Source organism: Scyliorhinus torazame, chromosome 3 (genome assembly GCF_047496885.1).
Source record: "Scyliorhinus torazame isolate Kashiwa2021f chromosome 3, sScyTor2.1, whole genome shotgun sequence".
Taxonomy (NCBI): Eukaryota; Metazoa; Chordata; class Chondrichthyes; order Carcharhiniformes; family Scyliorhinidae; genus Scyliorhinus; species Scyliorhinus torazame.
Window position 1 is genome coordinate 159,676,526 of NC_092709.1, and position 26,526 is coordinate 159,703,051.

Sequence of the window (26,526 nt, forward strand, 5' to 3'; positions counted from 1 at the left end):
GTACCTGGTTCCAAGTGATTGGACTTCGTTCCAATCGCTTGGTTCGATTTCTCCAATACTGGAGCGGTTCCCTGATCGATGGGCTGTCTTTAGGTGTCCGTTAACCTCTTTTGTGTTGGCTCCTGCTGGCGCCGAGGAGTCTGGCTTGGCCGTGTTTATCTCAAATGTTTCGATTGTTCCCGGGGATCGCTCATTAGTATGTAGATGGCCGCTACATTATTGTGCAGATGGTTGCTGGTATCGATGCTGTCTGGGCTTTTGCAGAGTTTAATACACAGTAAACTTGCACCTGCTAGTTTCTGCCTGCATTGGCTGAATTTCCCTTCAGCCTTTGCTGTTCTCCATTTTACATCGGGAATTGGCCAACCCAGGTGGCTACAGGTGGCACGGTGGCGCAGTGGTTAGCACTGCTGCGTCACGGCGCCAAGGACCCGGGTTCAATCCATGTGGAGTTTGCACATTCTCCCCGTGTCTGCATGGCTCTCACTCCCACAACCCAAAGGTGTGCAGGGTAGGTTGATTGGCCACGCTAAATTGCCCGATAATTGGAAGAAAATAATTGGGCACTCTAAATTTTCAAGAAAAAAAAGATTCCATTAAGAGGAGTTAAAACTACCTGATGGGCTATCTAACATTTGTTGTGCAGAGCCTAGATTTACCATCATTAATCAATGTTCTGCCATTTTTGCCCACAATGGAATTCCGCTATGTTGACAGAAGTACCATTGAAAGGAAACTGGTGCCATGTCCAGTTGCATGCAAATCATAGTTCATGTAAATAATTCCTTCTCAAACTTGCAATCGACTGGAACTTGCAAACACGTTCACTGCCGACAAACAGAAATTCTATGCCATTTATTCTTTCCTCTCTCTCCTCTTCTTCAAATCTGAATTCAAAATGTTAATGAATTGTGAACACATTAAAACATTTCGGACCCAATACAGTTTTCACAATGTTGCTTTTCAGGTTAACTTCCCACAATCTTCTTGGGTTGGTTAAAAGTGAAAAGTATGTTATTGCCAGTAACACAATTAAGATCAAAATTATGGAGGGCAGTCATGTTGCTCATGCTAGATCTCGGGATGAAAAATGTAAATATTTGAACAGTATTAAAACTTCATTGTGTAGTTTTACCGCCTTTGTATATCCTCAGAACAGTACAAGATTATCTTCTGAATAATAAAGGAACAACAAGTTCAATCTTTCATTGTTTTCCAAGGGAAACATGACTTAAACTTTGACCCGGCATTTAATGTACTGGAAATGTTGATATTTATGAATAAATATTGTATATGAAGTAATAGTTGCTTGTGATGCTGTAATGAAGAGATTCACATGATGTTGCAAGCCATGACGGTAATGTTCAAGAACCTTATAAAGTCATCTGGAACCCAAGGTAGAGTCACAGGCTTGTAACAAACAAGATAAGCCAGCTGCAATTATTTATGGTTCGCACAACTTGTTTCCGATGTTACTCATCAGATTTGCTTTTGGCTTCAAACGATTTGATTTTTAAAATGTCAATCTGAAACATATCTCATATTAGGATTTGCTGGTAGCTTTTAATACAGATACCATTGGTTAAAGAAAGGTGTGCTGTTTGATGTGTACATCCACTGAGCTAACCTACTACTTTATAAAATGGGAGACCCTGGAGAGGGTGGTACAAATGGGGAAGAGCAGGCACAGAATTGAAGAAGAGGAGAGAGAGGAAAGAATAAATGGCATAGAATTTCTGTTTGTCGGCAGTGAACGTGTTTGCAAGTTCCAGTCGATTGCAAGTTTGAGAAGGAATTATTTACATGAACTATGATTTGCATGCAACTGGACATGACTCCAGTTTACTTTCAATGGCACTTCTGTCAACATAGCAGAATTCCATTTTGGACAGAAATGGCAGAACATTGATTAATAATGGTAAATCTAGGCTCTGCACAACAAATGTAAGCTAATCTTATTACAAGCCCTGTTAATAGTTCCCTGAATTGAACAAAGGCTCTATCCTCAATATATTAGAAGGGTTTGCCATATTTGCTTATTCAATTAAAAACTGATGGGAGGATGAAAATGGCCTGAAAAGTCCTGGTCAAAGGCCTGATCAAGAAAACCCCTAGTGTTTTTTTTCAATGCTGCTTTCCAATGTTACTATTTGGAGATGCAGTAATGGCTGAGCAGAAATTCCCTCCAACTAAATATGGGGAAGACAGAAATCATTGGCTGCGATTTTCCGCAGCCCGCACCCCCGCAGATATGGGGCGACATTCTCTCAGCCCATGCCGGGCCCGAGAATCGTCCGTCCGGGCGGCAATCGCGCGACGCCGCTCCGAAGCCGATCCGCCGATTTTCCGGAGAGCGGAGAATTGGCCCCAATGGCGCCGGCGCGGTTGGCGCAGTGCCAGTCGGGGGCCACTCTACGCGGCCGCCACTCTACGCGGCCACCCCGCCGATTCTCCGCCCGGGATGGCCGTAAAAAAAATCCGAGTCCCGCCGGCGCCGTCCACGTGTCGTCTTACCCAGTGGGACAACGCCGTGCATCCATCCGGGGGCGGCCTGGTGGGGACCTGCGCTATGGCCTGGCATGTGATCGGGGCCTACCGATTGGCGGGCCGACCATTCGGGCTGGGGGCCTCTTTTGCTCCGCGCCAGCCCCTGTAGGCCTATGCCATGTTGCGTCAGGGCCGGCGCGAAGAAGCGAACCACTGCGCATGCGCGCAACCGCGACGGTCGCACTGCGCATGCACAGACCTGTGGCACCGATTTGACACCGGCATGGGTCACTCCAGTGCCGTGCTGGCCTATTGAGGGGTCCGGAATCGCTGCTCCTGAGGGCATGTTGACGCCGTCGTGAAACACAACGGCATTTACGACGGAGTTGATGCATGATCAATTACACAGAGACGAGAGTTGAATACAACTGAGGCTTTATTACTCTAAGATGTGTGGCCTCCTACAGCAGCTGGTGAAATGGCTGCTGTATACTGAGCACACATATTTATGCTCTGCCTACTGGGCAGAGCCAGCAGGCAGGGACTACCCCCGTACCTGTAGTCCAGCGCCTTACCACACATCTCCTAAAATATACAACAGTGGTGATTACCACATTCACCCCCTGTTAAAATTCAGTCCGGCGGGGGTGGTGGAGAACTATATACAGAGCAAGTTTAATATACAGATGCGAAAAAAATATATTTATTTCTGAAGTCCAGTACAAGGTGGTTTGATCGTCCCGAACCAATTATGGATTTAGCCAGTCTGGGGCCTTGATGTGGCGTTGGGAGCGACGCAGTGGTGGCGGCGATTCCGGTGTTTGTCTGGTCTTCGGTGACTCCGGGAGCGTGCCGAAATCCTCTTCATCCTCGGATGTGGACAGGGGGAGGATGGGTGGTCCTGGAGGGGTTGCTGCTGGGTGCACCGGGGAGGGGGGGGGGGGTGGAGCCGGGCCAGAGGGGTGTGTGTGTGTGGAACCTGCTGGTGCCAGGTCCCTGAGGGAGACAGTATCCTGGCGGCCGTCAGGGTACGCTACATAGGCATACTGGGGGTTAGCGTGGAGTAACTGCACCCTTTCAACCAGGGTCCGCCTTGTGGAGTCGGACGTGCCGACGGAGGAGTACGGGTCCTGGAGCTGCGAGCCAAGTTGGGAGCGACACCCCGGATGTGGACTTCCTGGGGAAGGAAAAGAGACGTTCATGGGGTGTGCCGTTAGTGGCGGTGCATAGTAGCGACCGAATGGAGTGCAGTGCATCGGGGAGGATCTCCTGCTAGCGGGAGGCTGGGAGATTTCTGGCCCATAGGGCCAGTTGGACGGCCCTCCAGACCCTCCCGTTCTCCCTCCCCACCTGCCCGTTTACCCGGGGGTTATAGCTGGTCGTCCTGCTGGAGGCGCTACCCCTGCTGAGCAGGAACTGACACAGCTCATCACTCATGAATGAGGATCCCCTGTCACTGTGGATGTAGGCGGGAAGCTGAACTGCGCAAAGATTGTGTTGAGGGCTTTGATGACGGTGGCAGACGTCATATCGGGGTATGGGATGGCGAAGGGGAATCTGGAGTATTCATCGACCACACTGAGGAAATACGTGTTACGGTCGGTGGAGGGGAGGGGCCCTTTGAAACCCAAGCTGAGGTGTTCAAAGGGACGGGAGAACTTCACTAGGCACGCGCGGTCCGCCTGGTAGAAGTGTGGTTTGCACTCCGCACAGACCTGGCAGTCCCCGGTGATTGCCCTGACTTCCTTGATGGAGTAGGGCAGATTGTGGACCTTTATGAAATGGTACAACTGTGTGACTCCCGGGTGACAAAGGTTATCGTGCAGGGTCCAGAGTCGGGCCACCTGTGCGCTGGCACATGTACCTCGGGATCGGGCATCTGGGGGCTCATTGAGCTTGCCGGGGCGATACAAAATCTCATAGTTGTAGGTGGAGAGCTCGATCCTCCACCTCAAGATTTTTGATCTTACCCCGCTGTGTGTTATTGGACATGAAGGCTCCCGACCGTTGGTCAGTGAGGAGAGTGAATCTCCTGCTGGCCAGGTAATGCCTCCAATGCTGCACAGCTTCAACGATGGCTTGGGCCTCTTTTTCGATGGAGGAGTGCCGAATTTCGGAGGCACGAAGGGTGCGGGAAAAGAATGCCATGGGCCTGGCAGCCTGATTGAGCGTGGCGGCTAGGGCGATGCCTGATGCCTCGCTCTCCACTTGAAAGGGCAGCATCTCGTCTACTGCGTGCATCGCGGCCTTGGTGATATCGGCTCTAATACGGTTGACGGCATGTTGAGAATCGGCCGTCAGGGGGAAAAGGGTGGACTGGATGGGTGGCGGGCCTTGTCCGCGTAGTTTGGGACCCACTGGGCTTGGTATGAAAAGAATCCCAGACAGTGTTTGAGGGCCTTGGGCAGTGGGGAAGGGGGAGCTCCATGAGGGGGCGCATGCGGTCGGGATCGAGCCCCAGAACTCCGTTCTGGCCACATAGCCGAGGATGGCTAAGTGGTTCATGCTGAACACGCACTTCTCCTTGTTATAGGTGAGGTTTAGGAGAGTGGCGGTGTGGAGAAATTTGGCAAGGTTGGCATCGTGGTCCTGCTGATCATGGCTGCAGATGGTGACATTGTCTAGGTACGGGAAGGAGACCCGCAAGCCGTACCGGTCGACCATTCGGTCCATCTCCCTTTGGAAGACCGACGTCACGTTGGTGACGCCGAAGGGAACCCTGAGAAAATGGTAGAGGCGGCCATCTGCCTCGAAGGCAGATTATGGGCGGTCCGCATTACGGATGGGAGCTGGTGGTAGGCGGATTTGAGGTCCACAGTTGAGACGACCCGGTACTGTGCAATCTGATTGACCATATCAGATATGCATGGGAGGGGGTACGCATCAAGCTGCGTGTACCTATTGATGGTCTGACTGTAGTCCACGACCATTCTGTGTTTCTCCCCAGTTTTCACCACTACCACTTGGGCTCTCCAGGGGCTGTTGCTGGCCTCGATAATACCCTCCTTAAGCAGCCGCTGGACCTTGGACCTGACGAAGGTCCTGTCCTGGGTGCTGTACCGTCTGCTCCTTGTGGCGACGGGTTTGCAATCCGGGGTTAGGTTTGCGAATAGGGAAGGTGTGTCGACCTTCAGGGTCACGAGGCCGCACACAGTTAGGGGTGGTAGGGGCCCGCCGAATTTCAAGGTTAGGCTCTGGAGGTTACACTGGAAGTCCAGGCCGAGTAGTAGGGCAGCGCAGAGGTTGGGGAGGACGTAGAGGCAGAAGCTGCTGAATTCTACGCCCTGGACCGTGAGTGTGACAATACAGTACCCCCGGATCGCCACGGAGTGGGATCCGGAGGCCAGGGAGATTTTTTGATTGGCGGGGTGTACCGCAAGGGAGCAGCGCCTTACCGTATCTGGATGGATGAAGTTTTCGGTGCTCCCGCAGTCCAGCAGGCAAGAGGTCTCGTGCCCATCGATCTTCACACTTGTCGAGGCGGTGGCTAGATTGTGCGGGCGAGACTGTTCGATCGTGACCAAGGCGAGTCGTGGCTGGTCGTCGCTGGTGTCGAACGATGGGGTGCCCGGGGGGCACGGGTCCTGGAACAATGGTGGTGCCCATGTGCCGTGGGGAAGACAAGATGGCGATGCCTGATGATCTTGGGGTGGACAAGATGGCGGCACCCACGGGCCGCACGTGGCATTTGGTCCGAGAAGGGGAAGATGGCGGCCCCACTGGCCGCGCGTAGTCTGAGGGGGAGAAGATGGAGGTGCCCACTGGCCGCGCGTGGTTTAAGGGGGAGAAGATGGCGGCGCCCACTGGCCGCGCGTGGTCCTGGGAGGTGAAGATGGCGGCACCCATTGTCCGTATGCGAGGGGGTCGGGCAATAGAGGCGACTGAGTGGGCCTGGCAAACCGCAGTGAAGTGTCCCTTCTTGCCGCAGGCCTTGCAAAGGGCGGAGCGGGCCGGGCAGCGTTGGCGGGGGTGTTTCTGTTGCCCGCAGAAGTAACATCGGGGGCCCCCGGGGTTGGCTGGCTGGCGCATGGCATAGGCGTATTGACTGTGTGAGGCCCCCGGTGGGGCGGCCGTCTGCGGAGTCCACGGTGTGTAGGAGGGGTGGGCCGCCCGGCTGGGGGTGTAGGCCTGAATATTGCATGAGGCGACCGTCATCGATAGCGCCAGTTTTTTTGTTCCTGCGAGGTTGAGCGTGGCCCCCTCTAAAAGTCGCTTGCGTATGAGGTCTGACCCTATTCCCGTAACGAAGGCGTCCCGCATGAGGAGGTTCGAATGTTCCGTGGCCGTGACAGCCTGACAGTCACAGTCTCTGACCAGCGGAATTAAAGTACGCCAGAAATCTTCTACGGACTCACCAGGGAGTTGACTGCGAGTAGAGAATACGTGTCTGGCGAAGAGCGTGCTCGTCTGTTGGGCGTAGTTCTGTTTCAGTAGCGCCATGGCTTTGTCGTAGTTCGGCGCGTCCTGGATAAGAGGAAAGACGTTGGAGCTCAGCCGCGAATAGAGTATCTGGATCTTCAGAGCTTCCGGGATTGGGTCTGGTGCAGACCTGATGTAAGCTTCGAAACAAGCTAGCCAGTGTTGAAAGTCCTTTTTGGCGTCGCTTGATTGCGGATCCAGCTGCAGGCGATCCGGCTTGATGTGGAGGTCCATCATCTGAAAATCGTAGAGTTATAAATTGATGCATGATCAATTGTACAGAGATGAGAGTTGAATACAACTGAGGCTTTATTACTCTAAGATGTGTGGCCTCCTACAGCAGCTGGCAAAATGGCTGCTGTATAGGGAGCACACATATTTATACACAGCCTACTGGGCGGAGCCAGCAGGCAGGGACTACCCCTGTAGTACAGGGCCTTACCACACATCTCCTAATATATACAACAGTGTTGATTACCACAGGCGTCAACACTTAGCCTCAGGATCAGAGAATCCCGTCCATGGTGAGCCATTGGTTGCCAGTGGAATCTCCCGCACCACCAAAGCCTATGGGGTTTTGCATGGCGCGCCTGCCCTATCGCCAGGGATCCTTCTGTGGGGGCAGGACCAGAAGATCCCACCAGTGAGAAATGCTGGACAATCCCACCCATTTTCTTCGCTGCTCATCACAAGCAACATTTGCTTGCCACTGTCTCAATCCCTCTACCTGGCAACTATCTGAGATTAAACAAGGCTTGTCACTACCTTGCTGCTTTATTTGACCTTGAGAAAAGATTCCTATGACATATTAGTGCCTTCAGTAAGACCATCTTTATCAACCTTGCCGAAACTCATCTGTTGCCGAAACTTTCGTTCATACCTTTCTTACCTCTAGAAATGATTTTGCCAATGCACTTCTGACTGGATTCCCACGTTCAACTATCCCCAAACATTTAAAACATTGTAACCTTTGCCCTGAGTTGCACTAAATCCAAGTCACACACCTCCTCTGTGCTCACTGATCTAGCTGTTCCGCACTCAAGCAAAGATCCAATTTTTAAACTCTCATCGTTCCTTCTAATTGCCCCTTTCCCTCCCATCTCCATCTCCTTTAGCCCTAATACACCCCTAGCCCCTTGATATCTGCAGTTCACTGTGTTAAATTACTGGGTTTAAGTAATATATATTGTTGCTGACTGTAGATGATGTTGAAGAACACTACAGTCTTCGAAGTAAACTGAAATAATTTATTCAGTAACGATAAAACTAATAAATGAGTTTGATACTGCACTGAACTAACTCTAGCAATAAAGTAAGAATAAATAACTGTACAAACTGTATCTAAGCTGCACATGGTGTCTGACTGTGATCTTACTTTGCTACACTGCTGCTATCTGCTAATGCCTGCATGGAAAAGAGAGTGAGAGCTTCGAGGAACTCAGTTATACAGTAGATTTAGTAATGTTCTCTAATGGTAGTGTTACAGCGAGATGTTGTGATTAACCCTTTTGTTATATGTCTGTCTACATATCATTAGTAAGAAGTCTTACAACACCAGGTTAAAGTTCAACAGGTTTGTTTCGAATCACTAGCTTTGGGAGCACAGCTCCTTCCTCAGGTAAATGAAGAGGTGGGTTCCAGAAACATATATGTAGGCAAAGTCAAAGATGCAAGACGATACATTGAATGTGAATCTTTTCAGGTAATTAAGTCTTTACAGGTCCAGACGGAGCAACTGGAGAGTGGGATAATCACAGGTTAAAGAGGTGTGAATTGTCTCAAGCCAGGACAGTTGGTAGGATTTCTCAAGCCCAGGCCAGATGGTGGGGGGTGGATGTAATGCAGCATGAATCCAAGGTCCCATTTGAGGCCGTACTCACGTGTGCGGAACTTGGCTGTAAGTTTCTGTTCTGTGATTCTGCGTTGTCACGCGTCCTGAAGGCCGCCTTGGAGAATGCTTACCCGAAGATCAGAGACTGACTGCTCTTGACTGCTGAACTGTTTCCCCGACTGGAAGGAAATATTCCTGCCTGCCGATTGTCGCGCAATGTCCGATCATCCGTTGTCGCAGCGTCTGCATGGTCTCGCCAATGTACCACGCTTCGGAACATCCTTTCCTGCAGCGTATGAGGTAGGCAACGTTGTTCAAGTCGCACAAGTATGTACCGCGTACCTGGTGGGTGGTATTCTCACGTGTAATGGTGGTACCCATGTCGATGATCTGGCACGTCTTGCAGAGATTGCCATGACAGGGTTGTCTGGTGTTGTGATCGCTGTTCTGAAGGCTGGGTAGTTTGCTGCAAAGAATGGTCTGTTTGAGGTTGTGCGGTTGTTTGAAGGCAAGTAGTGGGGATGTGGGGCAAGATGTTAGTCTCATACATCTCATTACACACTGATCCTGGCCTCCTAAGCATTCCTGATTTTATTCCTTCCACCATTGGTGGCTGCAACTTTAATTTTTAAAAAATATTCTTTATTGTCACAAGTAGGCTGACATTAACACTGCAATGAAGTTACTGTGAAAAGCCCCTCATCATCCCACTCCAGCACCTGTTCGGGTACACAAGAGGGAGAATTCAGAATGCCCAAATTACCTGACAAGCACGTATTTCAGGACTTTTGGAAGGAAACCGGAGCACCAGGAGGAAACCCACACAGACACAGGGAGAATGTGCAGACTCCGCACAGACAGTGACCCAAGCCGGGAATTGAACCTGGGACCCTGACGCTGTGAAGCAACAGTGCTAACCACAGTGCTACCATGCCGCCCGTAGGATCTTGAGATGCAAAGACCCGGGGCGGGATTGTCGAATAATGAGGCTATGTCCCCACTTCAGCGTGAAAACGCAGGCGAATCACTCTGGACATTCCTGAAGAAAGCCCAGAGTGATCCGCCTACCTGGAGGGGGCTAGCAGGGCCCTGGAGTACTCCTTGCAGCTCCAGCTGCTGATACAGGCCCCCGCACTTCCTGACGGAGGTCCTCACATGCGCACGGCGGTGGCCTGAGTCGGCATGGCGGACCCACACCGCGGACCGGCACCAAAAATATAGGGCCCCCCGAGATCACGCGCGCCCACAGATCGGTGGTCCCCGATTGATAGCCTGGCTGTCTGTGAGGCCCCCACCCCCCTGGTGAAGGATTCCCCCCCCGCACCCCATCAGGGCGGCTGCAGACTGAGTCCTCAGCCGCCACGCCGATTTCCTGACGGGTGGGTCCATGAGAGACCCACGCCGTCGGGAACTCGGCCAGTTACACTAGGAGAATCGTCGCAGGGAATCGTCAATGGCCCCCTACCTGCGCCGCGTAGCATGTGCGATTTGCGGCGATTCTCCGGGGACTGGAGAATAGCGGGGGCGGCGTCTCGCCGGATTTGGGAATCAACGCCCATTCTCCTCCCCCGCGCCGATCTCGATTTTGGCGCGGAAGCTCGGAGAATCTGGCCCCCTATGACCTGGACTCCCCTCCATAAACCTCACTGCCTCACTTTTCTTCTATAAGATGCTCCATAACCCTTACTTCTTTGACCTAATATTTCCTCATGTGTCTTTGTGTTTCAGCAGGAGCTCTGTCAATGTTTCTTGAACTAATTTTGCATCGCCTGCTTAGAATGTTTAGAGAGATTTTCACCCACAGATATGTTTTTTTATGTAAAAAATGCTACATAAATACAAGTTGATCTACTCTCATATGCTTCACCTACTCAGAGTACTTTTGGAGCCCTTACTTACCCACACCACACAGCAAGTAATCAATATCTGCACATTCTCAAAAAGAAGCAAAAATCAAATAGCATTTGTAAGGTTTCCTTTTATTCAGGTTGCAGGTGATAATATGAGAAGACAGAATTCCAGTTAAGGTGGAGCTGGGAGAGAGGTGCAGTATGAATGAATCATAGTGCCCACCACAAAACCTGCATTATACTCTGTTCAGGATTGCAAACATGCTGGGTGGCAAGGAAATGGGATTCATTTCTTTTGATAAAGGTGCCAAGTTGGTGAAAAGTAGCATGCAGAGAATTGTGGATGCAATCTATAGCTTCATGCTCGGTGGGGAAGCCTCAATACATGAGAAGCATAATACTCTCACATCGCACTTTGCTTGGCCCTTGTGAAATGTATGTGGATGTTCCCCGTGAAGTAGGCAGCCTTGGTCATCAACCTGGTGGAGCAATGAACTGTGAGATGTAGAAAATGACACTTGATGCTGCCTGAAATGACCCCATAGCTTCAAAGTTAAGGGTCATAGTGATATTAACAGCAGGCCAGACATTGCTGCTTGTACTCTGACTTGTGGTCCCAATTGTGGATTAGCAGTTACAGCTTCACTGGTGAAGTACATGGGCCGGGATTCTCTGAAATTCCAGCCAAGTTGTGACGCCGACGTCAAAACCGGTGTGAGCGACGCGGGCATCAACAGGCCTCCAGGCCCAGGCATTCACCCCTTCCTAGGGGTCTAGTACGGCTTCGGAGTGCTGTATGCTCGAAAGCCAGCGCGTTACCGCCGGCGCGGGTTCGCGCATGCGTGCCACGGCCGTCGCTGGTCCGCGTATGCGTGTGGGTTGCCGTCTGCACGCCGGCCGGCCCCCGGGCAATATGGAGGAGCCCTACAGGGGCCCGGCAGGGAGAAACATAGGCAACCCCCCCCCCCCCCCCCCGGAATTAGCACGCCCACCAATCGGTAGGCCCCGATCGGGGGCCTTGCTACCATAGAGGCCCCCCCGGAGACTGATCCCCCCGGCCCCCCACCAGGACGGCCCCCGCCGCCAGAACTCCGAGGTTCCGTCGGGTGGGGCCATACGTAACCCACGCCGGCGGGACTCAGCGGAAGTCGGCGGGCACTCGGCTCATAAAGCGCGGAGAATCGCCAGGGGGGCCTCTTTCAACGGCCCCCGACCGGCGCGGATGCGACGGCGCGGGCGTGATTGGCATGACCGGAAAATCAGAGGCCTGGTGTCGGAGCAGCGTGGCCGAGTCTCGCGACCCCCGGCGATCCTCCGACCCGGCACGTGATTGGAGAATCCCGGCCACTGTTCCTCATACATTGTTCCTCAGTCAGGTTGAGGACGAAGCTTTGTTCCTGAAAACCCATTGTGAGTATGGCCTCCAAAGCAATATCCTTCTCATCCCTCTTCTGCCAGCTCCTTCCGCACTCTCTCTCTTTCTTTACTGCTCTGCCTCTTCCAGACCAGAGACAAAACACTTCCGGACCACCCATCACTGAAATAGTTCTATCATGAAGCACAGTTACATCACACATCGCTCCCCAGCCAAGTTGTGGTATGATAAGTTCTCCCTGAAGAGTCACTGTGGGTAAGACCCCCTGTGCAGTGCCTTCCTTCTCCCCCTCCTCACAGCTGCTTTTACTTGCTGCTTGCCCTGCTCTTTCAGCCCCTAATGCAAACCTACCAGACAACTTATGAATGAAATAAACTATTTCCAAGCCAAAGAAGCAGTCCAACATCAACATTGAATTGCTCCCAGGGCTCTCAAAGTCAACAGTGAGAAAATATCCTAAAAAAGGTACGAGACATTGACCAGTAGCCAAATAGGACAAACCAGCAAATAATCTGCATGGAGAGGAAAAGCCCTTTCAGAAGCATTCCTTCAGGGTCCTTCTTTTTTTGTTAAATTTAGAGTACCCAATTATTTTTCTCCAATTAAGTGGCAATTTAGTAGCCAATCCACCTACCCTACACATCTTTGGCTTATGGGGGTGAAACCCATGCAGACACGGGGAAAATGTGCAAACTCTACATGGACAGTGACCCAGTGCCGGATTTCGAACCCAGGTCCTCAGCGCCGTAGGCAGCAGTGCTAACCACTGCGCCACTTTGCCGCCCACCTTCAAGGTTCTTCTTAAGGGTTAGTGTTCCAGTTGTTGAGTGTAATTATCACATGGCAAATCGGGTGCTGGAGCAGACCAATTTGATAACAAGATCCTACAATAACCTTCACTTAAATACTTCTGCAATACTTCCTGACTCACTCCAGCATCTTTACATCAAATGAGGAGCTTGATCCAGTGCCAACACTGAAGAGGAGTGCACCGCTTCTATCTGTATTGGATCCTCAGAGGTCTGAAGAATGACCAAGGGGTGATTGAATTTCCAGGGCAGGATTTTTGAAAAGCAATTGTGGGTAATTTTCAACGTCACCACCTGGGAGAGTGAATTATCATACAATCCAGCTAATTTTCCTTTCCTGGATATCAAGGGGTTGAATGTCAGGCAGTTCGACAATGAGTGGGCAATCCACTTCACCAAGCTACAGCCCAGGAGAAGGAGTTGAAAATTACCTCTAACTGTGTGTTGTATTTGCAAGAGGGAGGCTAGTTCTTCAATGCTCAAATAAAAATTGTTTATTTTCTCTCCTCTTCTAGCCAGGGGCGTAGAGCTGAGCACGTACTGTGAGTGACTACAATGGGAAATACAATTCTGACTCATAATATTACCCAGTGTTGCACAGGGATTCAATAGCATTTCAATGATCAACAATAAAATAATTAGCAAATATGTCTGCAGATGCTCTATGCTCCGTACTTGATCTGCTACTTACAAATGACCAAGATTTGTTGACCAGGGATTTGGTCCTGAATCCTTTGATAGATATTGGGCAGCACGGGAGCACAGTGATTAGCACTGTGGCTTCACAGCGCCAGCGTCCCAGGTTCGATTCCCCGCTGGGTCACTGTCTGGGCGGAGTCTGCACATTCTCCCTGTGTCTGCGTGGGTTTCCTCCGGGTGCTCCGGTTTCTTCCCACAGTCCAAAGACGTGCAGGTTAAGTGGGTTGGACATGCTAAATTCCCTTAGTGTCCAAAAAAGGTTAGAAAGGGTTATTGGGTTACGGGGATAGGGTGGAAGTGAGGGCTTAAAGTGGGTCGGTGCAGACTCGATGGGCCGAATGGCCTCCTTCTGCACTGTATGTTCTATGTCCAAATATGCACAATGGACAGGTGCTTCATTTGATTCAGAGTAGTGAGCTGCTATCACTCTTCATGCTGCTTATCGACAGCTCACTGATTGGGAGTGCAGGAAATCAGGTGACAATGGGACTTTCAAAGAGGACACATGCTTTTCCTTTACGTAATTGAATTAGTGCTGTATCGTGCAAATAAACATGGAGCAGGAGGAGCAATGCCTCATTGATACAATTGAAAAAAATAGCAGGGGTCTTACAGGGGTTGGTTCATGGTGCTATTTGCCCCAGAGAATCAATGTAATCTGCCAAATGCCACTCAGCGTGGTGCTATGTGAATGAATTATTTCCATATAAATAGTAAAAAGATAGTCAAAGGAAGGCAAGGGTCAATTAGGGACAATAATGGTGATCTTCTTGTGGAGACAGACAGCATATTGAGCTACTAAATAAATACTAAAGATGAGGATAGTACAAGTGTCACAATAAAGGAAGAGGTGATAGAGAAATTCAGTCTGGTAAAAACAGATAAAGAGGAGATACCTAACAGGTTGGTAGGACTGCAAATAGAAAAGAAACCCAATCTGGACAGGATGAATCTTATGTTGCTGTTGGAAGTAAGGATGGAAACTTGCAAACTCTGGCCACAATCTTTTCATTCTTCTTAGGTACGGAAGCAGTGCGAGAGAACTGGGAGATTACAAATTGTGCACTCTGATCAAAAGTGGAGAGGGCTAAACCTGACAATTACAGGCCGGTCAGCCTGAAGGTGATGATGGGGAAACTTTTAGAGACAATGGGTGGGATTCTCCCCTACCCGGCGGGGCGGGGGGTCCCGGTGGGACGGAGTCGGGTGAACCACTCCGGTGTCGGGCCGTCCAAAGGTGGAAGACCGTTGACGCCACGTCAGCCGGGGCCGAAGGGACTCCGCCAGCCGGCGGGAGTCCGCGCATGTGCGGGAACGTCAGCAGCTGCTGACGTCATCCCCGTGCATGCGCAGGGGGAGGTTCACCTACGCGTCGGCCATGGCAGAGGCTGATGGTCGGCGCGTAGGAAAAGAGTGCCTCCACGGCACAGGCCCGCCCGCGGATCGGTGGGGCCCGATTGCGGGCCAGGCCACCGTGGGTGCACCCCCCGGATCCAGATCGCCCCGCGATCCCCCAGGACCCCGGAGCCCACCAGCACCGTCAGGTCCCGCCGGTAAGGGACCTGGTTCAATTTACGCAGGCGGGACTAGTATAGAAGCAGCGGGACTTCGGCCCATCGTGGGTCGGAGAATCACCGGGGGGGCCCGCCGACCGGCGCAATTCCCACCCCCACCAAATCTCCGGTGCCGGAGAATTCGGCGGCCGGCGGGGGCAGGATTCACGCCGCCCAGCGGGGGGCGGAGAATCCCGCCCAATAATCCTGGAGAAAATTAATTAGCACTTAGTAAAAATGAGGGTGGTCAAATTTGTGCATCTGGACTTTAAAAAGGAACTTGATAAAGTACCACGTAACAGATTGATACACCATCAATAATAGATGACGAGTGATAAACGTAACTGAGGCTTTAATACACTAAACAGCAAGCCTCCTGCTTCTGGACCTGAACTGGACCCGGAGGCGGAGACTTGCCACTTTTATACAGAAGCCTGAGGGGAGGAGCCACAGGCGGAGCCAGTCTGGACAAGCCCAGGCATGTACAATACAGCACAGTGAATATAAGACAATAACGTAGTTTACCACATTCACCCCCTGTTTAAAAAAATTCCGGCAGGGGTGATGTGGTCTTAAAGGTCCAGTCTGTCGGGGGCCTTGACCTTCCGCTGTGACCGCCTCAGCCCCGGCTGTAGTGTGGGCACCGGCGTCGAGACCTGCGCGTCCGGGAGAGTGTTGACTTCTTCTGCTTCACCCAGATGTTGAGTCGGCGAAGGGGGGTGCGGTGTATGGGCGGAGGTGGTGGTGCCTGACCTCGGTGGGCCTGCAGGAGTCAGTTCGTGAGGGAGGTGGGGGATGACGGTGTAGGGTGGGGTGTGGTGGTGATTGTCGCCGGGGTGCCTGCAGGAGCCAAATCCCAAAGGGAGACCGTGTCCTGCCGCCCGTCTTGGAGTGTCATGTAGGCATATTGGGGGTTTGCATGGAGCAGCAGGACCTTCTCGAGGGTCAGTTTTATGGCTCCTCGCATGCTTGTGGAGAAGGACGGGCCCCGGGACTGTCAGCCAGGATGGAAGCGAGACCCCGGAGGTGGACTTCCTGGGGAAGGCAAACATATGCTCATGAGGAGTCTCGTTAGTGGCCATACGTAGAAGCGACCGGATGGAGTGGAGCGCATTGGGGAGGACCTCCTGCCAGCGGGAGACTAGGAGACTTTTCGACCGTAGGGCCAGGAGGACGGCCTTCCAGACTGTTGCGTTCTCCCTCTCCACCTGTCCGTTTCCCCGGGGGTTATAGCTGGTCGTCCTGCTGGAGGCGATGCCTTTGCTGAGCCGGAACTGACGCAACTTGTCGCTCATAAAGGAGGAGCCCCGATCACTGTGGATGTAGGTGGGGAACCCGAACAGGGGGAAAAGGATGTGCAGGGCCTTGATAACGGAGGCAGAGGTCATATCAGAGCAGGGGATGGTGAAGGGGAATCTGGAGTACTCGTCAACGATGTTGAGGAAGTACACGTTACGGTCAGTGGAGGGGAGGGGCCCTTTGAAGTTGATGCTGAGGCGCTCAAAGGGGCGAGAGGCCTTTACCAGGTGTGCTCTGTCTGGCCGCTAGAAGTGCGGTTTGCACTCCGCGTAGACCTGGCAGTCCCTGGTCACGGACCTGACCTCCTCAATGGAGTAGGGCAGGTTGCGAGCTTTGATAAAGTGGAAAAAGTGGGTGACCCCCGGGTGACAGAGGCAGTTGTGGAGGGTATGGAGTTGGTCTACTTGTGCACTGGCACATATACCACGGGATAGGGTATCTGGGGGCTCATTGAGCTTCCCGGGTCGATACAAGATATCATAGCTGTAGGTGGAGAGCTCGATCCTCCACCTCAGAATCTTGTCATTCTTAATCTTGCCCCGCTGTGTGTTATTGAACATGAAGGCAACCGACCGTTGGTCAGTGAGAAGACTGAATCACCTGCCGGCCAGGTAATGCCTCCAATGTCTCACAGCTTCTACTATGGCTTGGGCCTCCTTTTCGACGGAGGAGTGTCGAATTTCGGAGGCATGGAGGGTACGGGAGAAGAAAGCCACGGGCCTGCCCACCTGGTTGAGTTTAGCGGCCAGAGCAAATTCCGACGCCTCGCTCTCCACTTGGAAAGGGATGGACTCATCCACAGCGTGCATCGCGGCTTTGGCGATGTCTGCTTTGATGCAATCGAAGGCCAGTCGGGCCTCAGTCGTCAGGGGAGACGTGGTGGACTTATTCAGTGGGCGGGCCTTGTCCGCGTAGTTGGGGACCCATGGGGCATAGTAAGAGAAGTACCCCAAGCATCCCTTCAGTGCCTTGGGGCAGTGGGGGAGGGGGAGTTCCAGGAGAGGCGCATGCGGTCAGGGCGGGCCCTAGAATCCGTGTTCCACGACATAGCCGAGGATGGCCAGGCGGGCTGTGCGAAAGACGCATTTCTCTCTATTATAAGTTAGGTTCAGGAGTTTCGCGGTGTGGACGAAGCGTCGGAGGTTCTCCTCATGGTCCTGCTGGTCAGGTACTGGAACGTGGCCCGCACCCGTACTTGTCAACCATTCGGTCCATTTCTTTTTGGAAGACCGAGACCCCGTTGGTGACGCCGAAGGAAACCCTGAGGAAGTGATAGAGACGGCCGTCTGCCACGAAGGAAGTGTATTGGTGGTCCTCCGGGCAGATAGGGAGCTGGTGATACGCAGACTTCAAGTCGACTGTAGAGAAGACTCGATACGCAAAATCTGATTGACCATGTCAGATATGAGGGGGAGGGGGTACGCATCGATCTGCATGTACCGGTTGATTGTCCGTCTATAATCGATGACCATCCGGTGCTTCTCCCCAGTCTTGACGACCACCAGTTGGGCTCTCCAGGGGCTGTTACTAGCCTGAATGATCTCCTCTCGCAGGAGTCGCTGGACCTCTGACCTGATGAAGGCCCTGTCCTGGGCACTATAGCGTCTGTTTCTGGTAGCGACGGGCTTACTGTCCGGGGTGAGGTTTGCGAAGAGGAAGGGTGGGGCGACCTTAGGTGTCGCGAGGCTACAGATGGTGAGGGGGGGAAGGGGTCCGTTGAACTTCAGGGTAAGGCTCTGGAGATGGCACTGGAAGTCGAGCCCCAGTAATAGGGCAGCGCAGAGATGGGGGAGGACGTAGAACCTAAAGTTGGTGTACTCTACACCTTCCACAGTGTGGGTCGTGACACAGTACCCCCGGATTTCCACTGCGTAGGATCCGGAAGCCAGGGAGATTTTCTGGGTCGCGGGTAGGATGGGGAGGGAGCAGTGCCTTACCGTACCTGGATGTATGAAGCTGTTTGTGCTCCCGGAGTCGAAAAGGCAGGCCGTCTCGTGCCTATTGATCCGGGCGGTCATCGTGGACTTTGCGAGGTGGTGCAGCCCGGACTGGTTGAGTGTGACGGAGGCGAGTGTCAGAAGATGGTCGGTAGGCCGGTCGGAGGTGGCAGCGGCCAGCAAACGGTCGGGTGAGCAGGGCTACCGGGAGGCCGCAGAGTGGTCCCAAGATGGCGGCCCCCATGAGTCGCCCGTGGCTGGTGAGGTGCAAGATGGCATCCAAAATGGCGACCCCCGTGGGTCGCACGTGGTGGGTGAGGTGTAAGATGGCATCCAAGATGGCGGCCCCCGTGGGTCGCACGTGGCGGCCGACATTAAAGATTGCGGCGCCCACAGGTCGCACATGGCGGGTGGCGCCAGCTGGGGTTGGCCCGGACAGGCAGCAGGCAGCGCTGCTGGGCCTAGAAGATTTAGGGGGGGGTCGGGCCTGACAGGCTTCTGTGAAGTGTCCCTTCTTCCCACAGCCGTTACAGGTCGCATTCCGTGCCGGGCAGCGTTGTCGGGGGTGATTACTCTGGCCGCAGAAGTAGCACTTCGGGCCTCCGGCGTTGGCAGGCCACTGCGCGCGCAGGCTTGCGTTGCACCCGGGTCGGTTGATGGCTGCACCCACAAGGCCCACAAGTGTGCCGCGCAGTCGGAGGTGTAGGCCCCCATGTTCTGGGAGGCCACCTCATGTGAGTTGGAGAGTTGTACTGTCTCTGGGAGGCCGAGTGTCCCCCCTTCTAATAATCGTTGGCGGATATAGTTTGAGTGCATGCCTGCGACATAGGCGTCCCTGATCAGCAGCTGCACGTGCTGGCTAGCCGATATCGCCCGGCAGTCACAGTTCCGGCAGAGGATGCGCAACGCATACAGGAATTTCGCGAGTGATTCCCCAGGGTGTTGGCGTCTCGTGGCAAGGAGCTGCCTAGCATATACCTGGCTAACGGATTTCACGTAATGTCCCTTTAGCAGCGTTATTGCCTCCGCATACGAGGGGGCGTCCCTGATGAGGTTAAAGACTCTTGGGCTCACCCGTGCATGGAGGACCTGCTTCTTCTGGAGGTCTGTGAAGTCTTCGTTGAAAGATGCGAGGTAGGCCTCGAAGCAGGTTAGCCAGTGTTCAAAAGTCTCTGTAGCGTCAGCTGCTTGTGGGTCCAGTTGCAAGCGATCAGGCTTGAGTGAGGAGTTCATCTTGAGTGAAGAGTCCATCTTTGGAAGTTTAGTGTATTAAATTGATACACCATCAATAATAGACGACTAGTGATAAACGTAACTGAGGCTTTAATACACAAAACAGCAAGCCTCCTGCTTCTGGACCTTAACTGGACCCGGAGGCGGTGACTTGCCACTTTTATATAGAAGCCTGAGGGGAGGAGCCACAGGCGGAGCCAGCCTGGACAAGCCCAGGCATGTACAATACAGCACAGTGAATATAAGACAATAACGTGGTTTACCACACAGATACATCAGAAAAATTCACTCCAAGGATTCATTATGTGGGTACAGACTTAGTTGAGGGCGAGAAACCAGGAAATAATGGTGAATAGTTTGTTTCCCAACTGGAGGCAAACATGCTTAGACATCCCATTGGAGTTGGTATCAGGATCTCTGATCTTTTTGATATAGATTAATGATCTGGTTGTGGGTATACAGTGCAACATTTCAAAGTTTGCTGATGCCACAAAGCCCAGATATGTATTTAACAGAGAGGATTTAAATGTATTTAACAGCAACAGATTCAGTAGAACATAGAAACATGGCAGACAGAATTTTAATAAGGGAAGTGTGAAGAGATCCATTTTGGTAAGAATATAGATGAGGGGTAATATACTCAATGGTACATTTTTAAAGAAGATACAGAACAGAGAGACCTGGAGGTGTTCATACATAAACCTTTGACGATGACACAGCAAGTTGAGAAGACTGTTAAAATAGAAGACAAGGGGCGAGACGCTCCATTTCAGAAACTATGTTTTGACGTTGGGACTGAATCGGTGGACTTCTACGACAACTAAATTGGTGCTGGGCCCGGAGCAATTCATGATCTGTTAATGGGTTAGCAGCGGTGCCATGTCGAGCTCAATCGATGCCAAGAAAAACGGTTTCCGATTTGCCAGGGTCAGGATTGCCGCTCAAGAGGCTGACAAGTTGCAGCCGCACTGCACTCCCCACACACACTCATCCCAGCCAACAAGATGGCAGCACAGAGATTGGAGTATGGGGGTGGTGAGATGGGGGCACCCATTCAGCCTGTGTCATTCTGCGCAACCATTGGCAATGGTTAGCGGCCAATGGGGTGCGCAGCAAGATGGCTGCCTTGTAGTTTATGGCAGTGGTGATCCATGCCTGGGCACCAGAGTCCCGGGGGGTCACCCCGACTCCATGGCCCATCCACTGGCCACCCCGTCACACCCGGTTACTCCTCCCCAGTCCGGGTAGGCTCTCCCCCTTCCCCCAGCCAGACCTGCCAGTGGCAGATCCAGCAGCCCACGGTCATGTCTCTGGGGACTTGCTCTACCTCCTCTCTCACCCCCAGCAGCCACGGTGCCTGTGCTCCATGGCCATGAGCATGGAGACCCTGATCAAGACGAAAGCAGGCCTCCCATGGCTGGCAGAGCCAGGTGGTGGGGAGCCCCAGGAGTTCGCTCCGGTCGCACGCCCGTCCCATGGAGTAGTCCAAGTCCATAGGGCACTCCGAAGGAGGAGGTGGTGGGGCCCGTGGTGTTGACTCCCGTATGGGAGGTGCCAGAACTCCACAGCGCCTCAAACTCCTTTGGGGGGGGAGGTGGGGATGGTGTAAGTCAGGTGGTCATGAGAGGGGATGGTCAACTAGAGATGGGGGGAGGTGCAAAGGGGTGGGGCTATTAGAGCAGCCCATGCATGCCGCCCCTGGCGCCTCCTCTGCTAACCCGAGTCCCATGTCCTGCCCATCCCGGCCATCATCCACACCCTCTCATTGGACGAGGCTTGGCGTTCAACCCCCTCCTCCAGCACGTTGCCTCTCTGCTGCACAATGTTCTGGAGGATGCAGGAGGCCACCACGATGTGGGAGACTCTCCCAGCACTATACTGGAGAGCCCCTCCAGAGCAGTCCAGGCACCTGAACCTCATCTTCAGGATGCCGATGCACCGCTCGATCACAGCCCTGGTCGCGACATGGGCACTGATGTAGTGGGTCTCCGCAATGGTCCCTGGCCTCCGGATAGGTGTAATCAGCCACAGCCACAGCGGATAACCCCTGTCACCCAGGAGCCAACTCCTCACCCGGGGGTGGCTTCAAAGGTGTCAGCAACTGTCGAATGTGCTAGAATGACACTGGGTACCAGGTGCAGACGTGCATGATGCGCACCTTATGGTCACACACGGTGCCTGTTTCCGATTTTTCAAATCACAAGTGAAACCCACCATTGGTAATTCCTCCTGCCGGAGGCGGAGCATCGCAGAAGCCCCGGAGAATACTGGTTCAGGCCCATTAATGATATGCCAACGGTGTTTGACAGTATGACAGATTGACACCGTTGTCCAGGCACCAGAGAATGGCATTCCGTCGGGTGCCGGGCGCCGGCCACAATTTTCGGCTTACGCGCGATTCTCCACTCAATCGTGTTTCATGATTCCAGAGTCGCTGGATGGAGAATCCCACCTGGGATTCTTGCCATTATACTTCATTTTGTACCATTTATAAAGCCATGAAAAGTATGCTAAAGTTTGATGGAGTACCAGTTCAGCCTCAGCTGGTGGACTGTGGTCCTGCACAACATACTTTAGAAATGATGTTGAGGCCTTGAAGAGGCTGCAGATGTACTTCAATTGTATCAGGGATGAGGGACTTCAGTTTTGTAGAGAGGAAGGAGAAACCTAAAATAAATTCATCGGTCAAAAAAAAATCCCCAGGAGATGACTAAATTAAGAGTAACCAGTCAATTCTTCCCAGGCTAGCAAGAACAGCAGCTTCTTACACACAGCTAAGGCTAGACTTTTGTCAGAGTTTACTGCTTAGCAAGGGCATCGCCTTTTCGTGCTCACCTAATAATGAACAAAAATCAAAACCAACAGGCTCTAGAGAATTGGAATATTTGAACATCAGGGGCGAAATTCTCCCCCAACGGCGCGATGTCCGCCAACTGGCGCCAAAAACGGCGCCAATCAGACGGGCATCGCGCCGGCCCAAAGGTGCGGAATGCTCCGCATCTTTGGGGGCCGAGCCCCAACATTGAGGGGCTAGGCCGGCGCCGGAGGGATTTCCGCCCCGCCAGCTGGCGGAAATGGCGTTTGTTCCCCGCCAGCTGGCGCGGAAATGCGGCGCATGCGCGGGAGCGTCAGCGGCCGCCGACAGTTTCCCGCGCATGCGCAGTGGGGAGAGTCTCTTCCGCCTCCGCCATGGTGGAGGCCGTGGCGGAGGCGGAAGGGAAAGAGTGCCCCCATGGCACAGGCCCGCCTGCGGATCGGTGGGCCCCGATCGCGGGCCAGGCCACCGTGGGGGCAACCACCGGGGTCAGATCGCCCCGCGCCCCCCCCCCCCAGGACCCCGGAGCCCGCCCACGTCGCCTGGTCCCGCCGGTAAATACCAGCTTTGATTTACGCCGGCGGGACAGCCAATTTCTGGGCGGGACTTCGGCCCATCCGGGCCGGAGAATTGAGCAGGGGGTCCCGCCAACCGGCGCGGCCCGATTCCCGCCCCCGCCCAATCTCCGGTACCGGAGACTTCGGCGGGGGGGGGGGGGGCCGGATTCACGGCGGCCAACGGCCATTCTCCGACCCGGCGGGCGGTCGGAGAATGACGCCCCAGACCTCAGTAATTTTTAAGAGATTTGGTTATATCAATGGCACCACTGTCAGTACTTGAATTAACACTCTGATGTGCCATCAATTATAACAAAGATGAGTTGTGTAACAAAATTGTGGCTTTAATAAGCTAAACGAGAACCTGCTGGCAACTGATCCCGAACTGGGGCAGGGCCAGAGGTCGGCCACCTTTATACAGAGCCTGAGGGGAGGAGCCACAGGCGGAGCCAGCAGAGATAAGAAACAATATATAAAATACAGTAATAGTGGTTTACCACAATATATATAATACAGGAACAGTGGTTTACCACATTCACCCCTGTTAAAAAAAGAGTCCGGCGGGGGTGAAGAGGACTTAAAGATCGAGTCTATCGGGGGCTTTGACCTTCTGCCGCGAACGCCTCAGCCCCGGCTGTGGTGTGGGCACTGGTATCGACACCTGCGTGTCCGGGAGCGTGTTGTCTTCTTCTTCGTCCAGTAGTTGAGTCGGTGGAGAGGGAGACGGTGTAGGGGTGGGGGTGGTGGTGATGGTCGCTGGGGGGCCTGCGGGTGCCAAATTCCAAAGTAGCCGAGTAGCGGTGGAGGGAGGCGGTGTAGGGTCGGGGGTGCTGGTGATGGTCACTGGGGAACCTGCGGGTGCCAAAGCCCGAAGGGAGACTGTGTCCTGCCGACCGTCATGGTGTGCCACGTAGGCATATTGTGGGTTGACATGGAGGAGACAAACCCTTTCAATCAGCGGATCCAATTTATGACTCCTCGCATGCTTCCGGAGGAGGACCGACCCCAGGACTGTCAGCCAGGACGGGAGCGAGACCCCTGAGGTGGACTTCCTGGGGAAGACAAACATTCGGTCGTGAGGGGTCTCAACCCCCGGAGGGAAAAGAGGGAATGCAACAGTTTCTGGAACAACTAAGGTTCCCGAGGGTGGAGGAGCAGGAGGTGGCAGCTTTGGGGGCGCCAATTGAGGTGGATGAGGTGACTAAAGGACTGGGGAATATGCAAGCAGGGAAGGCCCCGGGACCAGACGGACTCCCGGTGGAATTCTACAGGAAATATGTGGACTTGTTGGCCCCGCTGCTGGCGAGAACCTTTAACAAGGCCAGAGAAGGGGGGATTCTACCTCCGACAATGTCGGAGGCGATGATATCACTAATCCTGAAGCATGATAAAGATCCGCTGCAATGGGGGTCATATAGGCCTATCTCGCTCCTGAATGTGGACGCCAAGTTGCTGGCAAAAGTGCTGACAATTAGGATAGAGGATTGTGTCCCGGGGGTGGTGCATGAAGACCAGACAGGGTTTGTAAAGGGGAGACAACTGAATGTGAATGTTCGATGGCTGCTGGGGGTGATAATGATGCCCCCAGCGGAGGGGGAGGCAGAGGTAGTGGTGGCGATGGATGCGGAGAAGGCATTTGATAGGGTAGAGTGGGAGTATTTATGGGAGGTGTTGAGGAGTTTTGGGTTCGGGGAGGGGTTTGTCAGCTGGGTCAGACTCCTATATGGGGCCCCAGTGGCAAGTGTAGTCACAAAACTAGAACGAACAAATTTTGCGCTGAGAGGATCGGCTCAGGGGTTCTCCAGGCGGTGGCAACCGTTCTTTGACTATCTCGCGGAACATTAAGGGAAAATAGATTGTCAGCAGCAGCAGCCCGGGGGGGGGGGGCAGAGGGAAGGGGGGGCACTATTTTTTTTGTTACTTTGTTAGTTCACTATATTATTTAAATAATAATGTTATTTATCAGTTACTGTGCTATTTTTATGTTGATTTGTAAAGTGGAAAAATTCTGTTTGAAAACTTTAATAAAATATATTTTTTTTTGAAAGAAGATGGCGGCCCCTACGGGTCGCACGTGGCGGATGACGTGGTAGATGGGGGCAGTCCCGACAGGCAACACGCAGCGCTGCTGCTGCTGGGTCTAGAATCTTTAGGACTTTGGCGAAGTGGCCCTTCTTTCCGCACCCGTTACAAATCGCGCTCCGTGCTGGGCAGCGTTGTCTGGGGTGCTTACACTGGCCACAGAAGTAGCATCTCGGACCTCCGGAGTTGGCGGATTGATGCGAGGCACAGGCTTGCGACGCACCCGGGTCTGGTGATGGCAACGCCCATGATGTCCGCGAGGGTGCCGCGTGGTCGGAGGTGAAGGCATCCATGTTATGGAAGGCCACTTCCAGCGAATTCGAAAGCTTGGAGGCCGGGTGTACCCCCTTCTGGCAGGCGCTGGAGGATGTAGTTAGATTTTATGCCAGTGACATTGGCGTCCCTGATCAGCAGCTCCGTGTGCTGGACAGCCGATACCGCCTGACAACTACAGTTCCGGCGGAGTACCCCAAGGCGCGCAGGAATTCGGCCTGCGATTCTCCAGGGCGTTGACGCCTCGTGGCAAGGAGATGACTAGCGTACACCTCATTTACTGCCTTTACATACTGCCCCTTCAGCAGCATTATCGTCTCTGCGTACAAGGCAGCATCCCTAACAAGGAGGAAATCCTGCGGGCTTACCCGGGTGTTGAGAACTCGAAGCTTGTGGATGTCAGCGACGGCGTCGGCGGCAGATTTGAGGTAAGCTTCGAAGCAGCTTAGCCAGTGCTCGAATGTCGCAGTGGCATCGGCTGCTTGGGGTCCAGTACCAGGCGATCAGGCTTGAGTGATGCATTTATCTTAAGCGTTTAGCTTATTAAATTGATGTGCCATCAATTATAACAAAGACGAGTTGTGCAACAAAACTGTGACTTTAATCAGCTAAATGAGAACCTGCTGGCAACTGATCCCAAACTGGGGCAGGGCCAGAGGTCAGCTACCTTTATACAGAGCCTGAGGGGAGGAGCCACAGGCGGAGCCAGCAGAGACAACAAACAATATATACAATACAGTAACAGTGGTTTACCATAATATATATTATGCAGTAACAGTGGTTTACCACACACTCTTGCTAGCAAAGGCAGATGAATACATTCTATGATAATTATAGTGATTCCTGGCCAGTCTTCCCGGGAAGCACCTGCTTGCAATATTCCTTGTTTAATTCAGTAGTTATATCATTACGACTGATGGATTTAATTGTTGTAAAATAAATACTTAGCCAGCATGAAAGACACAGAAGAGCATTTGGACTTTAGGCCACAAGTGGTCTTTGTAATTTAAGACAGCGGTAAACTGAGAAGGGGTCCCACTAAAAAGGATTATTTCACATCATCACTTGACTGTGAAAGCAAATGTGTTTGCTACAAACGGTCCAAGCTGCATGCAGTTCGTTTACACACAATATTAAACAAAACTTCACTCTAGAGAAACAAGATTAACTTTGAAGAGATGAAGAAAAGGAATTACATTAACCAGCTGCTTCCACAAACATATCTGGAAGGGAAGTAGGATTTCAGTCATCAGTGCTCATGTATAGTTGGTTGATAAATTGACCGTATTAGCTACAAAAAGATCCTG